The sequence below is a fragment of the Eubalaena glacialis genome, chromosome 1 (genome assembly GCF_028564815.1).
Source record: "Eubalaena glacialis isolate mEubGla1 chromosome 1, mEubGla1.1.hap2.+ XY, whole genome shotgun sequence".
NCBI classification, from domain to species: domain Eukaryota; kingdom Metazoa; phylum Chordata; class Mammalia; order Artiodactyla; family Balaenidae; genus Eubalaena; species Eubalaena glacialis.
In genome coordinates, this window is record NC_083716.1 from 210,823,017 (window position 1) to 210,837,384 (window position 14,368).

A 14,368-nucleotide genomic window follows, 5' to 3' on the forward strand; every position below is an offset into this window, starting at 1 on the left:
TCGAATTGAGCCAGCAGTGAGCCTTTCTTTGGTGAAAGAGCTTTCCTGCATGGTTTTCTTTAGTTTAAGAAGCTCCAGTCAATATTTTAAACTCTCATCAGTATTTTGACCAAGACTGCATTTTTGCCAGAAAAATACCACGTAATGCTATCAGACACTATAATGTGGGTGACCACAGTCAATATCTGAGAAATTGCAGAAGACTACAAAGAACAACTATTAAATTTCTTGTGTGCCAAATTCTGTGAGCTCTGCAGAAAAAAAGATGCAGGGTCAGCTTGGGTGCTCCTTACTCAAGTGTAATTGCAGCTTTAAGTCAGAATGAATCAGCAGAACTCAGAATTTCCTGTGTTGAAGATACTGCAGGTTTTCCTCTTTGAGTCTGCTGAGCATTGGTTGAGTTCCTTTTCACCATACTGGGTCAGCACTGTGCCTGCAAAAGGGTCATATGGGGGCATCCGGGGTACTTAGAGGTCTGGAGACACATCAGAAAATTATTTACCACTAATATTTAACACACAGAGGAATCAAATTGAGCACCTACTATGAGCAGTCCTTGCTTGAAGGAGCTTATAGTCTACTTGGGGGGGGGGGGTTAATAGATAAATGTATAATTTTAGAGCAGTGTGAAATTGGTTGTGCTGGAGATAAACATGGAATGCTATGGTAGCACTAGAGAGAGGAAGCTCTCCAGGCTGGAGGAGTGTGAAAAGGCATCTTAGGAAAGGTGATGCTTGAGCTAAATCTTGGAGGGCAAGTGCTAGTGAGGAAGGGAAGTGTTGGGGATGGATGGGCGAGAGAGAGAGAGAGAGAGAGAAAATGGAGAATTGTGTTCTAGGCAGAGGAGAGAGTGTGTGCTAAGGAGGCGGGCCATGTAGCAGTGTGGCATGTTAAAGGGAGCATGAGTCTTTTGTTGAATTTCTTGGTAAATTACAAGGTTGAGTCAGAAGAGGTAGGCCCAGGGACAGCTCAACTCATGCAAGATCTTGTATGTCATGCTCAGTGCTGGGCTATTATCCCCTGGACTGTGAAAAATGAAGTAAGCAGATAAACAGAAGTTCTGTTCTCAGGAAGTGCTAAAAGGCATGGAGAGGGAATGCTTTTAAGAAGTCTTCGATTGATAAAAATCATTAGGATTGCTTTGATATGGGTGACAAGGCAGAAAGAAGAGTTAAAATTAACAGGTACCTTGATTGCATAGCTGGGTGGAAGGTGGTATCCAGGTGAAATGGGCAGCACAGGGAAAAAACAAGTTAAATGGTGAAGAGAAAAGAATGTGAAATCAGAGTAGACATAATTGATTTGAGGGGCTTTGGGACATACATGAAGCCATGTCTAGGCAGTAAGTGGATATAACAGTCTAAAGCTCAGGGAAGAGGTGGGGGCTAGAGATAGTAGAGTTGAAAGTAGTTTCCATATGAATGTTAATGACAAACGTGGTTGTGAATGAGACCATGTTCATTCAGGAAGGGTGGGTAAAATAAGGAGAGCATAAGCTGGGAAGATTGTTAAGGGTTGAGGAGAGGAAGAGGAGCCAATGAAGGGACAGAGAATGAGTGATCAGAATAGTGGGAGGAGAATCAGGAGCATGATTGAATAGAGAGTTTCAAAACAGAAAGTTGTGATATATAGCCTCACATGCAGTAGAATGATCTAGTGAGATAACGGGCAAAGATTGCCTTTGTATTTACCTATGAAGTAATCACTGATGGTCTGAAGGCAGCAGCTTCCGTAAAGTTTGGGGCAGAAACCAGGTTACAGTGGGCTGGGAGTGATTGAGAGGAGATGGTTTGGAGACAGCATTGCTCATTGGGTAAGTTTGGGTGAGAAGGAAAGAGAGCTAGAGCAGTAGCCAGAAGAAGACATTGGGGTCTAGGAAGGGGTTCTTAGGGATAACAGAGCAAGTGTTAGGCTGACAAATGGAGATGTTAAGAGTGGGAGATGAAGATACAGAAGAGAGGAGATAATTTATGGAGCAAGATCTGGGTGAAGATAGAAGGGAGTGAGAGCAAGAGCACAAGGGCAACTTAGTTTTGAACCAGGAGAGACAGTTCATTCCTAACTTTTATGAAGGTATTAGGGCATATGCAGGTAGAGATAAGTTTGCAGGAGAAGGGATGGAGTTCAGTGCATCTCTGAAGATTTCTTTCTTCTTGGAGACAGCATTATCTACCATTGGGATGGAGAAGGAGGGTGGGTTGGGGCTTGAGGAAAATGATGAAAGTTTAGGCTAACACGGAGAGAAATGGGTGAGGAAGCTCACCAAGGTCATGTTAAAGAATTTATGAGCAATCTTCATTAGAAGTCATATATTATGTGTTGGTCTTTGTGTCATTGTACCTGATGGTGTTTTATTTTATTTTTTTAACCTGGAGTGCTCAGTAACTCCGTCACTGCACTGTGTGGGGCAGGAAGGTAGATTGTAGTGTGGAGCAGGGTTCATGTTTTCTGGTGGTGACTCAGAGGAAGAGCAGTGGAGACAGAGCTCTTTGAATACTGGTGAATAACTAGGGTAGTTTGCTATCAGGATCCAGTTTGGGTAAGAATGGAGATGAGGTCAAGAGGACCAGGAAAAAATGGCGGTCTCTGTAGGGACAAGTAAATGCAGTGAGAGGGAGACCATGAGACCTATAATCACATGGTATCTCCTCTGTTCAGAGTCCCGAGCCTTCTGAGTGCAGCGTGTGTGTGCAATACTCACATGACCTCCGGAGACAAGGGAACTGGGTGAGAGTGTGACAAGTGTTGGCCAGGGTGGGTCTCTAGTTTAAATAACTTTCGATGGCTGTGATTCACTAACTTTCAATGGCTGCTCTATTAGAATGAACGTAAAGAGTCAAGAGAATTTTTAAAATCAGTCATGGAGAAAGAGCTTCTGAGCAAAGAGGAATCTCATTTCCACCAAAGGGTGGTCGTTGCCACACTGTTTACAACAATTTTAAATTGTTAAGGAGGGGAAGGGCAAAAGGTGTATGATAGGTATACGAGCTCAGTGAAGGAAAGAAAGCATTAAGGTGTTAACATAAACTAATCAAAGTGGTATCCGCAGAATCTAAATGGTTAATGACCTCACCAGGGCTGGACTGCCAGCTTGTGAAGACTACCCTGATGTGAGTTCCTGGGAGGAGAGCTTTCTGAGTCTGTGCTTTCATGGATTGAACAAGCGAGGCCTTGGCTTGCTGAGGCATCTCATGGCAGAGGCGCGTGTTTTAATTTAGCCAACAAATATTGAGTGAGCATCTGCTCTATGCCTGCAATTGCTGTAGATGCTGATGCTGCTGGGAGTGAAATAGACAAGTTTGCTGTCTCCCCTCATGGAGCTTTGTTCCAGGGGAAGAGACAGACAGTGAACCACTAAATAAAGACGAGTGCATTGAAAAACATATAGCTGGGCTACGTGATGGAAAGAGACTTCAGCTGGGAGTGGCCAGTGTGGTTTAGATGTCACAGAAGCCAGAAGGTCTGTCTGAGGAGGGACATTGAGCTGAGACCTGATCATCCAAGATGAGACACCACATGAGGCTGGAAGGTGAGAAGGTTCCACTCAGCTGGGACTGTGAGACAGCAAGTGCTGAGGAGAATGTGGAATGTTCAAGAAGGACCGAGGCTGGTGTGACTGGAGTGCAGCAGGGGACAGGGGATGGTGGGAGACTGAGGAGATGAGGTCAGAGAGGAAGCCATGTAGCCAGACCGTGAAGGGCCGTTGTCCACGGGGAGGCATTAGGGTAGGACGCCACTTGAGGGCAGGAAGCATGGGCATCACACCATTGGGTTTACATTTTTTTTAGCCCAAAAAGTCCTAGTTGTGGCTTCAGAGGATCTTTTGTCATACTCCTTTCAGGATACTCCCCTTTTCAGTTTTGTTTTGTTTTTTCTCTAGAATGACCATTGTTCCAAGTTACATAAGGTTTAAAAAGGATTACTAGATTAACAATTCTTTTTTTTTTTTGGCTGTACCCCGCGGCATGTGGGATCTCCAGGGATCGAACCTGTGCCCTCTGCAGTGGAAGCACAGATTCTTAACCACTGGACCGCCAGGGAAGTCCCCAGCAATTCTTAATGTGTATTGTTGATCCTTGGAAGCCCTCAGGGAGTCTGAAGATTGTCTCTCCGATATGTGTGATTGGAATTATGCCATATTACCTATAGTTAAATTTGCTGGTGTCTTCAGCAAATGTTAATTGGGAATAATTGTGATCAGAGTTACATAATGGTTGAGAGCATAGGTTCTGGAGTCAAACAGACCTGGGTTTGAATCTGGAGGCTGTCATTTACTAGCTGTGTGATCTTGGGCAAATTTCTTAACTTCTTTTTTAGTAATAGTTTGAGATACAATTCACACACCATGAAATTCACTCCTTTAAAGTGTTCCCTTCAATGGTTTTTATTATATTCACAGAGTTGTGCAGTTATTACCACCATCTAATTCCAGAGCATTTTTGTTGCCCCAGAAAGAAACCCTGTATCTATAGCAGTCACACCCCTTCCCCCTCCCTCTCCCCCCAAGCTTCTGGTAACCACTCATCTACTTTCTGTCGCTATGAATTTTCTTATTCTGGACTTTTCTTATTCTGGAATTTTCTTATTCTTATTATATAAATGGATTTATACAACTTGTGACCTTTTGTGATTGGCTTCTTTACGTAGTGTAATATTTTCAAGGTTCATTTATGTTGTAGCTGAATAATATGCCATTGTATGGATATATTCTTAGCTTCTTAAGCTTTAGTTTCCTTCTTAAGCTATAGGTTTTTGTAAGGACTAACTAAGATAATGTGTGGTACTTATACATGTCTGCTAATTGGAAAGGCATGCTTCATGCTATGGACTGAATTCCCCCTGAAATTCCTATGTTTAAGCCTTAACCTGCAATGTGACTGTATTTGGAGATAGAGTCTCTAAGGAGGTAATTAAGGTTAAATGAAGTCATATGGGGGAGCCTTGATCTGATAGGATTAGTGTTATTATAAGATAGACACCAGAGACTTTGCTCCCTCTCTCTCTGCCATGTGAGGACACAGCAAGAAGGCAGCCATCTGCAAGCCAGGAAGAGAGTCCTCACCAGGAACTGAATCAGCCAGCATCTTGTTCTTGGATTTCTAGTCTCCAGAAGTATGAGAAATAGATTTCTGTTGTTTAACCACCCAGTTATGGTATCTTTGTTCTGATTTTGGGGGGTATTTGATTTAAGATGAATATCTAGAAAATGCTGATTTAAAGACATATATGCACACAGAAGTTTGCTCATGAAATGTAGTTCATGCAATGCTTTTGAAAGAAGAAAACAGCCACATTGATGTAGTTTCAGCTAGATTAAATAAAGACCCTGGCTTTCGTGCTGATTAGCATGGTTAATTCATTCTTTATTCAGCCAACAAACATTTATTGAGCATCTAGTTTGTGTAAGGTACTGTGCTGAGCAACCCAGGGAATTCAGAGCTGTGTAAAAGAATCCCTCCTCTCCAAGAGCCCATAGCAGAGAAAAGAGATTAAAATATATACAAATTATAGTAAACATGATAGGCAGTGACTTGGGAAGCCTTGGTGTTGGAAGGTTTTATGGGGAAGATGAGATTTAATGTTTTTCTTAAAGGATGCTCTCTTGGTTTTTGTTCCCCTGGTAGCAGATCCTGAAGCAAGAATTCCAGGAAATACATTTAGGGAGCTGAGGAGTGACAAGTGGAAGGGAAGGGAGCTAAAAAAGGGTGATTTCCCACGTGCCCAACTGGGGCTCATTCCCACTGACGAAACCCTGGGAGTCCATGGATTCATCCTCTAGAACATGCCAGAATATTATTGAACTGAGGGGTGAGGAAGCTTTGTTCACCAAGTGCCAGTCTGTTGTTGGTTGAGAGCTGTTTCTGGGGGCAATAACTCTTCAGTATGTCCCTCGTGCCTCCTCCTCTCAGGTAGAAAAAAGCCAGAAATCTTAGGTATTTCCAGTCACCTGCCTTCAGCGTGTTATGCTGAGGGCATGTGGGCAGGGCATGTTGGAGTCTGCTACAGATGCTTCGATTTGGGAAGATGTGGTAGGGAGAAAGGTGCATTTTACGTGGGGAAGTGGCAGAGCAAAGGTCTGAGAGCAGGAAAGCATCGAACCCCGGGTATGAGTGAAGACTAGTGAACCCCTTCTGTCAAAGAAGCCTGAACCACCAATCAGCAGACGGAAGGCAAGCTTCCTGCTTGGAGTCACTGGATTCAGAGGGGAAATTTCAGTCTTGTTCTGTTGAATGTTTTTCCAGCTCTGCAAATTTGGAGATTTGAACTTAAAATTTGGTTTATAAGGAGAAGCATGTGGAGGAGAGACAGGCCTCCTGCCCCATTTTCCTTTTGTGAATGAATAGGAGCAGGAGCTGTGGCTGCAGAAGAGTGAGGCAGATCCATCTGCAGCGCAGTCCGGGGGGGGCTTGTGAGTTGGCTTGACTCCTGACCTAAGGTTGGCTGGCCATACGTGTCAGTGCTGACCCCTTGCTTCTCTCCTGTTATCTGCCTATCAGTCTCACTGCTGGAACTCCTCTCGCACATCTGGGCGAGGGAAGGCACTAGCTTTTCAGAATTCAGGCTTTTGGTCTCAAACTTGCTGCTGAGGCTGCCAGCTGAGGCATGTTTTCTGGGTTTGAGTCCAGAGGAGTTAGAAATGACGAGTAACCTTGCTTTCCATTTCAGAATTCTATGTCTTTAAGATGCTGCTAACTCATAGGCTAAATGCTTTATTTCCTAATTTCAGGGGTCTGTAGAAGGAAGGCTATCTACTGCAATAGTAATGATGGTAATAGATCCTGTGCTAAGCCCTTAACCCATATTCTCCAATTTAAATCCTGTCACCAACCCTGCAAGGAAGATGTGATAATTTCCAGCAACCTGAGACCTGGTGACATTCAGTCACATGCTGGTGTGCAGCCTGGGCAGTCTGTCTGGAGTCTTCTTCTGTGGCTGCTTTGATCACAGCACTGGACTATAAATTTACAAGGGAGCTGGGCATAATTCTAATGATTGCTCATCTGTTCACATTAGGTGATAAAAAAGAATATAACTATTTCAGTCAATTTTTAACAGTATAAAGAAAATGCAGTAGGTCCATATAGGATTTAAAATAATCCTGTTGTTTTAAAAAAAATTTATTAGGTAACATTGGTTTATAACATTATGTAAGTTACATGTGTACAACATTATATTTCTACTCATGTATACACTACAGTGTGCTTACCACCCAAAATTTAGTTATCATTCATCAGTACAATTGATCCCCCTTACCCATTTCACACCTCCCCCCCTCATTCCTGCTTCTTCCTCTCTGGTAACCCCTACTCTGTTCTCTGTATCTATGTGTTTGTTTTTGTTTGGTTTGGTTTATTTACTTAGCTAAGTTTGTTTTCAATATTCTACATATGAATGAAATCATATAGTATTTGTCTTTTTCCATCTGACTTATTTCACTTAGCATAATACCCTCAAGGTCCATCCATGTTGTCACAAATGGCAAGATTTCATCTTTATTAAAAAAAAATTTATTTATTTATTTATTTGGCTGCATCGTGTCTTAGTTGTGGCACATGGGATCTTTGTTGCAGTGCGCAGGATCTTCGTTGTGGCGCTCAGGCTTCTCTCTAGTTGTGGCATGCGAGCTCTCTAGTTGTGGTGCACGGGCTCCAGAGCACGTGGGCTTAGTTGCCCTGAGGCATGTGGGATCTTAGTTTCCCGACCAGGGATCGAACCCATGTCCCCTGCATTGGAAGGAGGATTCTTAACCACTGGACCACCAGGGAAGTCCCAAGATTTCATCTTTTTTTATGACTAAGTAGTATTTCTTTGTATGTATATATATACCACATGTTCTTTATGCATTCATCTGTTGATGGGCACTTAGGTTGTTCCAATATCTTGGTTACTGTAAATAATGCTGTAGTGAACATAGGGGTGCATGTATCCTTTCAAATTAGTGTTTTCTTATTCTTTGGATAAATACCCAGAAGTAGAATAGCTGGATCATATGGTAACTCTATTCTTAATTTTTTTAGGACTATCCATACTGTTTTCCACAGTGTTTGCACCAATTTACACTCCCACCAACAGTATATGAGGGTTCCCTTTTCTCCACATCCTTGCCAGCACTTGTTATTTCTTGCCTTTTTGATAATAGCCATTCTAACAGGCATGAAGTGATATCTCTTTTTTATTTGTGTTAATTAGTGATGTTGAACATCTTTTCATGTGCTTGTTGGCCATCTGTATGTCTTCTTTGGAAAAATATCTATTTAGCTCCTCTGCCTATTTTTAAATTGGGTTGTTAGTTTTTTTGTTGTTGAGTTGTATGAGTTGTTTATGTATAAGGGCTATTAACCCCTTATCAAATATGTGATTTGCAAATATCTTTTCCCATTTGATAGGTGTCTTTTTGTTTGGTTAATAGTTTCTTTTGCTGTGCAGAAGCTTTTTAGTTCAGTGTAGTCCCATTTGTTTATTTTTCCTTTTGTTTCCCTTGCCTGAGGAGACATATCCAGAAAGATATAACTAAGACTGATGTCAAAGAGTGTATTGCTTATGTTTTCTTCTAGGAGTTTCATGGTTTCAGAAATAACATTCAGGTCTTTAGTCCATTTTGAGTTGATTTTTGTATGTGGTGTGAGATAGTGGTCTAGTTTCATTTTTTTGCATGTGGCTGTCTAGTTTTCCCAACACCATTTATTGAAGAGATGATCCTTTTTCCATTGTATGCTCTTTGCTCCTTTGTTGTAAATTGACCATGTATGTGTGGGCCATCAATTCTGTTCCATTGACCTATGTATCTGTTTTCTGCCAATGCCATACTGTTTTGATTACTATAGCTTTGTAATATAGTTTGAAATAGATTGTTTTGGGTAAGATGAACATTTTAACACTGTTCATTCTTTCAGTCCATGAGCATGAAATGTCTTTCCATTTATTTGTGTTTTCTTCAATTTCTTTCAACAGTGTCTTAATAGTTTCCAGAGTGCAGGTCTTTCACTTCCTTGGTTAAATTTATTACTACGTGTTTTATTCTTTTTGTTGTGATTGTAAATGGGCTTGTTTTTTAAATTTCTCTTTCTTCTAGTTCATTGTTAGCGTTAGAAATGCAAGAGATTTTTGTATATTGATTTTGTATCCTGCAACTTTACTGTATTCATTTATTATTTCTAATAGTTTTTTTTGTGGTGTCTTTAGGGTTTTCTATGTATACAATCATGTCATCTGCAAATAGTGACAGTTTTACTTCTTCCTTTCCAGTTTGAATGCCTCATTTCTTTTTCTTGCCTAATTGCTCTTGCTAGGACTTCCAATACTATGTTGAATAAGAGTGGTGAGAGTGGGCATCCTTGTCTTGTTCCTAATTTTAGAGGGATAGCTTTCAGTTTTTCATCATTGAGTATGATGTTAGCTGTGGGTTTGTCATGTATGGGCTTTATTATGCTGAGGTACACTCCCTCTATGCCCACTTTATTGAGAGTTTTTGGTGTTGAATCTTGTCATATACTTATTGGCCTGTACATTTTTTGTGTGTTGTTCTTGTCTGGTTTTGTTATTAGGGTAATGTTGACCTCATAAAATGAGTTAGTAAACATTCTTTCCTCTTCAGTTTTTGAGAAGAGTTTGGGAAGGCCAGGTATTAAATCTTCTTCAAATGTTTGGGAGAATTTACCTGTGAAGCCACCTGGTCCTGAACTTTTGTTTTTGGTTACTCTCTTAATCTCTTAACTAGTGATTGGTCTATTCAGATTTTCTATTTCTTCATGATTCAGTCTTGGAAGATTATATGATTTTAAGAATTTGTCCATTTCTTCCAGGTTGTCCAATGTGTTGGTGTATGTAGGTGTTTGTAATATTCTCTTATAATCCTTTGTATTTCTCTGGCATCCATTGTTATTTCTCCTTTCTGATTTCTGATTTTATTTAGCAGAGCCTTCTCTCTTTTTTCTTAGTGAGTCTAGTTAAAGGTTTGTCCATTTTGTTTACCTTTTCAAAGATCCAGCTCTTAGTTTCAATGATATTTTCTGTTCTCTTTTTAGTCTCTATTTTATTTAATCCACTTTGATCTTTATTATTTCCTTCCTTCTGTTGACTTTAGACTTCATTTGCCCTTCTTTGTCTAGTTCCTTTAGATGTAAGGTTAGATTGTTTATTTGATATTTTTCTTGTTTCTGGAAAAAGGCGTGTATTGCTATAAACTTCCCTCTTAGTAAAAATAATCCTGTTTGTTGAGCAGACCAGACCATCTGTTATGGACCAAATTTTGTCCACCCACCAAACTTATATGTTGAAGACTTAACTTCCTAGTAACTCAGAATGTAACTGTATTTGGAGATAAGGACTTTAAAGAGGCAATTAAATTACAATGAAATCTTTATGGTGGGCCCTAATCCCATATGACTGGTATCCTTTAAGAAGAGGAAATTTGGACACAGACTTGTGTGTGCACAGAGGAAAGACCATGTGAGGACATAGTGAGAAGGAAGCCATCTGCAAGTCAAGGAGAGAGACCTCAAAATGAAACCAGTGCTGCCCAGACCTTGCTCTTAGACTTCTAGCCTGCAGAACTATGAGGAAATAAATTTCTGTTGTTCTTTGTTATGGCAGCCCTAGCAAACAAATACACCAGCCTCATCCATTTATTGCTTATTGCAGTGGGACAGTCAGCATTAAGCTGCTGCTTGTTAATGGGTAAGTAAGTCTGTTTGTTTCTGGTAGCTAATTCTGCTGCTATAATTTCAAAGTGTTGTTCTGAGAGATTATGGTCTCTTTTGCATTTATGTACTTCAGGAAGCATAGAACTATTTATGCAATTTTGAAAAAGTTTCTGTGATAATAAGGAATCTTAAGAGGCACAGATCCCCAAAGTTGCTGTGAGTATTGATTGCCACTGTGCCATGTGCAATACGATGAAGATAAATATTGCTTTTCCTATGTCCTAGAGGCCCAGTAGTGTTCTAAGATTTCCAGTGCTGGCAGGAATGAGTTGCTGTGGGGTTTCTCTCCTTAAGTCATCCTTTCCTGTATATTTTTAAGCATTTTGATTCCATAGTACAAGGTAGTTCTTTTTGCCTTACTTTCTCTGATCAGGTGAGTACCTATCAGGTCTCCCTTGGGCATTTCTGTTTGAAGAGTTAAACCTATATTGAATGCTTTGGATAATATCATTATCATTTGCTTTTGATGACCCATCTTTAAGCTGCTAGACCAGGTCCTGAAACTCTTGAAAAGATTTAAAATAAGTATTGCCTAAATGTTAGTAGGTTCTAATTCTATTTTTTAGGATGTGTGTCTGACCTACTTTCAAAATAGGTTGAGAATGACTTCCACAATTAAACATAATAGCAGAAGCATTAAAAGTAAAATCACAATTAAACCATTGGTATATTTGTACTGATTCTTGATTTCCGTAGGTGGATGAGATCTAGTGTAAGTGGTGAAGGACTGTGGATGTTTGCCCTCTACCTGCAGTAAGAGACTTCATTACCCTCTCCCCTTCTTGCCTGTTGACAATAATTATTACGGGTGAATGGGATCCAGGGAAATTAAACACCAGGCTGAGGAAATCATGAGGGCTATAGGAGCTAGATTTAAATTCTCTTAAGTTCTAAGAAATGAGAAGACTGTGATTGCCCAGAAATGAGGAGCTGTGGTGATAGCCTCTCACACAGAAAAGAAAAAAAAATAGGCATCTAAGAATTTCTAGCAGAATCAAAGGGATCTAATTGTCAATGGGATCACATGGCATTGTTTTTTTAATCTGGGATGTATTGAATTAAGAGACTATTACTTTTTTAAAAAAATTATTTATTTATTTATTTATTTTTGGTTGCGTTGGATCTTCATTGCTGCGTGCTGGCTTTCTCTAGTTGCGGCGAGCAGGGGCTACTCTTCGTTGCGGTGCGCGGGCTTCTTATTGCGGTGGCTTCTCTTGTGGAGCACAGGCTCTAGGCACGCGCGCTCAGCAGTTGTGGCTCACAGTCTTAGTTGCTCCGCAGCATGTGAGATCTTCCTTGACCAGGGCTCGAACCCGTGTCCCCTGCATTGGCAAGTGGATTCTTAACCACTGCGCCACCAGGGAAGCCCAAGAGACTATTTCTTGACTGATGGATTAAAGGAAACCCTTTACAGGTGTCCACCCCCATGCAGAATGTGGCCAAATTAAACTAGAACTTAGTTCATTCTTCAGACTACTTCTTGGTCTTTATGGTTACCAGGGTGGGTAGGATGGGGTGGGGGAGGGATAGACTGGGAGTTTGAGGTTGACATGTACACACTGCTATATTTAAAACAGATAACCAACAAGCATCTACTGTAGAGCACAGAGAACTCTGCTCAATATTCTGTAATAACCTAAATGGGAAAAGAACTCAAGACAGACTAATGATTAATGAAGAATTACAGCAGAAGTTAATTTTGACAAAAAAATTGAAAAGCACGGAGGATTAGCTGTTACAAGGCATCTGAGATGAGTTAATTGCATAAGCTACTGATTTTAGATCTTACTTTTCTGACAGTTAAGTGGGAAAGGCCAGGTGCTGGGGTGTATAATTTCCATTATCTGATAAAGGAAATTTATCTGTCTGTCTAGAGATATAAATGTTTTCCTGTCAGGGAGAAATTTATCCCTTTGGTGCTGATGTAGCAGAACATTTGGTAGCATAATGGTTAATGTCTGCAACCATGATTTTGTGAATGACCAGAAAAGTTACATAAATGGACTTCTCATGTAGTAGCCAAGCATAACATACTTTCTAACCTCAGTGGATTGATGGATAGATTTCTATTGATTGAAGCCTTTTATGAACCATTTCAAGCACTTTTTTCCAGAAATGTTTACTGAGTACCTGCTAAGTCCCAGACAACGTTGAAGCTGCCAGAGAGAAACTCTTCCCTCATGAAGCTTACAGAACAATGGAAGAGAAAGACAATCCTACAGGCATCTCAATTACATACAGTCTGAGAAGTGCCGTGGTGGGGAAAATTGAGGAAGCTTTTATCTCCCGTAGGAGGGGTGGCATTGAATAGGAAGCTAAAGTTTATGGAACTAAATGTCTAAGCCCAGACCTAAAGTGTAAGAGTTGGCCAAAGGTTTGAGGGTCAGAGAGTGTGAGGGCCTGAAAGGTAGGCAAGAGAGATGAGGCAATAACTACCCTGTATCAACAGCCCGTCCCTTGTATACAGCCCGTGAGCATTCCATATCAAACATTGACTCTGCAGGCTTGGAGAAATTGATAAAATCACACAGCAAGTTGGAGAAAAAATAGAAACTTTGTCATGGCAGGGTGGTACGTCTGGGGCAGCTTTGTAAATACACACCTGAAAGTACCACCAATTGCTATTTTTTAAATTGTATCTTTTAAGCAATAGGATTTTTTTCTCCTATAGGAGCTGTGGGCAGGAAGGTTAATGAATTCTACATTCTTCTCATCACCTGCTTAAATTGTTTTTTGCTCTGAATAGACAGTACTTGCTGTTTTAGTACAGCCAGCAGAATTTTGTCCCAACAAAGATGGTCCATGTTCCTCCCCATGTAACCTCCACAGAGGAAATGATAGACAAGGGAAGCATGGCTGACCTGCCGACAGGTTAGATTTCTTACAACCTGCTTCTGATATAATGGCTATTCTTTGTATAGTTTTCATAATTAATGGAATATTATTTCACGTACTCTATCCTGGCAGTTTATTTTATGCCATGTTCTGACTTTTAATTCATTAAATAGTCTTTTTTCCTACTCTCAAAAAAAAAAGGATCACGCAGTAAGTGACAGAACTGGCATCAGAATTCACGGTCACCCACTGTCAAAACCTTTGAGAGTTGAGATGTTTTTCAGCAATAAAGTATTCCCATTCCATTGAAGTTATGTTTCAAAAGCTCTACAAAGGTGAAACTTAGCTATAAATAAATAGAGACATAAATTTTATATCACTTGACTTTTTCATCTCGCTTCGCTTTCACTACTCCTATATTTTGCATAAATCTAGTCCCAAACAGTAATTTATTAAATTTCCTTTAAGTACTGTAAAATCTATATGAAGTAAGGGTTTGACATCAGATAAAAGAGCTCATTAAGATTCTTGGTCATCATCTGCTGCCAATAAGAATTATGTTGTTTTCTAGAACCAATTTTTTCATGATTCATAGACTAGAATCATCATGTAGGATCATTTCCCCTAATCTTTTAAAATTACTGTAAGAGTAGAATCTCCAATATTAGAACCCAAACTATGGTTTATTATGATTTGTTTATAAAAGTGTTCTAAGTGCTCAGTTCTAACTCATCTTCCATGGTGATAACCATGTGTTTTAGTATTTTGATTGTGTTTAAAGACAAAATCTATACAGGCTTTTTCATGTGACCATTCCTGCAAAAATTTCA

General features: G+C 40.2%; 1 protein-coding gene across 1 annotated transcript in view; it reads left to right on the top strand.

Annotated features, from left to right (window-relative positions):
• ADAM23 (ADAM metallopeptidase domain 23) overlaps positions 1 to 14,368 on the top strand; it is a 159,531-nt gene that overhangs the window by 45,539 nt on the left and 99,624 nt on the right. The window lies entirely within an intron of this gene.